Source organism: Eutrema salsugineum, unplaced genomic scaffold (genome assembly GCF_000478725.1).
Source record: "Eutrema salsugineum unplaced genomic scaffold, Eutsalg1_0 scaffold_373, whole genome shotgun sequence".
NCBI lineage: Eukaryota > Viridiplantae > Streptophyta > Magnoliopsida > Brassicales > Brassicaceae > Eutrema > Eutrema salsugineum.
The window spans coordinates 2,034-4,666 of record NW_006256707.1 but is presented as its reverse complement, the minus strand read 5'-3'; positions in this window follow the sequence as shown (position 1 = coordinate 4,666).

Below are 2,633 nucleotides of genomic sequence, written 5' to 3'. Positions count from 1 at the left end.
CACGTAATACGGCTTTCGCAAAATTCCATTGCCCCAAATAATCAGGTTGAGAGCACAGTTCCCTGATTATATGATAAAGAAAGTAAGACTTGATAACGCTGGTGAATTCACTTCCCAAGCTTTTAATGATTATTGTATGTCATTGGGAATTGATGTTGAACATCCTGTTGCACATGTTCATACACAAAACGGCATGGCTGAGTCATTGATTAAACGGTTACAACTCATTGCTAGACCGTTAATATTGAGAACAAAGCTCCCAATTTCAGTATGGGGTCATGCTATCTTGCATGCAGCGGCATTGCTTCAGATAAGACCGAGTTCATATAATAAATATTCCCCAATACAATTAGCATCTGGCCAGGAGCCAAATGTATCCTACCTGCGTGTGTTCGGGTGTGCGGTTTATGTTCCGATAGCCCCGCCACAAAGATTAAAAATGGGGCCGCAAAGAAGATTGGGAATATATATCGGTTATACGTCACCGAGTATAATTAGGTATCTTGAACCGCAAACTGGTGATATGTTTACGGCACGTTTTGCCGATTGCCATTTTAATGAAGATGAATTTCCAGCGTTAGGGGGAAGAATTAAAGAAGTTCCAAAAGATGTTACATGGTGCACACCATCTTTGTTGCACCTTGATCCCCCTACGAAACAACGTGAACTCGAAGTTCAGAAAATTGTTCATTTACAAAATATGGCAAATGAAATACCAGATGCATTCACAGATACGAAAAGGGTGACAAAGTCATATATACCCGCTGCAAATGTTCCATCGAGAATTAATGTTCCGGAAGAACAAAATGATGGAAAAATAGCAAATGAACCCAAAGTTCAGTTAAAGAGGGGGAGGCCGATTGGATCAAAGGATAAAAATCCCCGAAAGAAAAAGAAATTGGGAAAACAAAATGAAAATGGTCCAGAAGAACCACATACAGAGAAAGGTCTTGAAGACGAAAATGACGAAGAAAATCATGAGATTTCCATCAATTATGCCCAAGATGGGATATTATGGGCTAGAGATGAAATAGAAGATAATGATGGAATATTTTCATTCTCTGTATGCAAAGAAATTGAATATGAAATTGATGATCCAGATCCAAGGTCCATATTAGAATGCCAGAAAAGATCTGATTGGGAGAGAAATGGAAAATGGCCGTAGAAACTGAATTGATCTCCCTTAATAAAAGGAAAGTTTTTGGACCGATTGTTACAACACCTAAAGATGTACAGCCGGTTGGGTACAAATGGGTTTTTGTGAGAAAAAGAAATGAAAAAAATGAGGTGACAAGATATAAAGCCCGACTTGTCGCCCAAGGATTTTCTCAAAGACCGGGAATTGATTATGAAGAAACTTATTCTCCGGTTATGGATGCAATTACATTCAGATTCTTAATGAGTCTTGCGGCATCCAAAAATCTTGAAATGTATCTTATGGATGTTGTGACAGCATATTTATATGGATCACTTGATAATGATATCTATATGAAAATCCCTGAAGGATTGAAAATGCCTGAAGCATTAAGTTCCAAATCGAAAGAAATATGTTCAGTCAAGTTACAGCGATCACTTTACGGATTAAAACAATCCGGACGCATGTGGTATAATCGCTTAAGCGAATATTTACTAAAGAAAGGGTATGTGAATAATGCAATCTGCCCTTGCGTTTTTATTAAGAAATCTTCGTCAGGATTCGTGATCATTGCTGTTTATGTGGATGACCTGAACATTATTGGAACTCAAAAAGAGATTGATGATGCAAGAACTCATATGAAAGAAGAGTTCGAAATGAAAGATCTCGGAAAGACAAAATTTTGTCTTGGATTACAAATAGAGCATTTCCGAGATGGACCGACTCTAGATCAATCAAATTATACTAAAAGGATATTAAAACGCTTTTGTATGGATAAAGCGACTCCTTTGAGTACTCCAATGGTTAATCGATCTCTCGATACGAAAAAAGATCCGTTTCGACCTTGTGAAGATAACGAAGAAATATTAGGTCCTGAAGTACCTTATATGAACGCTATTGGTGGACTTATGTATCTTGCAAATTGTACCCGACCGGATATAGCATTTGCTACAAATTTACTGGCAAGATATAGTTCGTCTCCTACGCGCAGACATTGGAATGGAATAAAACATATATTCCGTTATCTTCAAGGAACAATTGACTTGGGATTGTTTTACCCTAGAAACTCCAAACTTGGTTTAGTCGGTTTTGCAGATGCAGGTTATTTATCAGATCCTCATAAAGCTAGATCGCAAACTGGATATGTTTTTACGTTTGGAGGAACCGCAATCTCTTGGCGTTCTCAAAAGCAGACATTAGTCGCCACTTCTTCAAATTATGCAGAAACTATTGCGCTTCATGAAGCATGTAGAGAATGTGTATGGCTCAGATCTATGACTCATCATATACAAGAAGCAAGTGGAATAGCCATTAACAAAGAACCGACAAGATTGTTCGAAGATAATGCTGCATGTGTTGCTCAACTAAAAGAAAGGCTATATCAAGAGTGATAGAACGAAACATATTCCTCCAAGATTTTTCTCTTATACTCAAGAGCTCGAGAAGAATCAAGAAGTCGATATCCAGTATGTTCGTTCATGTGAAAATGCGGCGGATC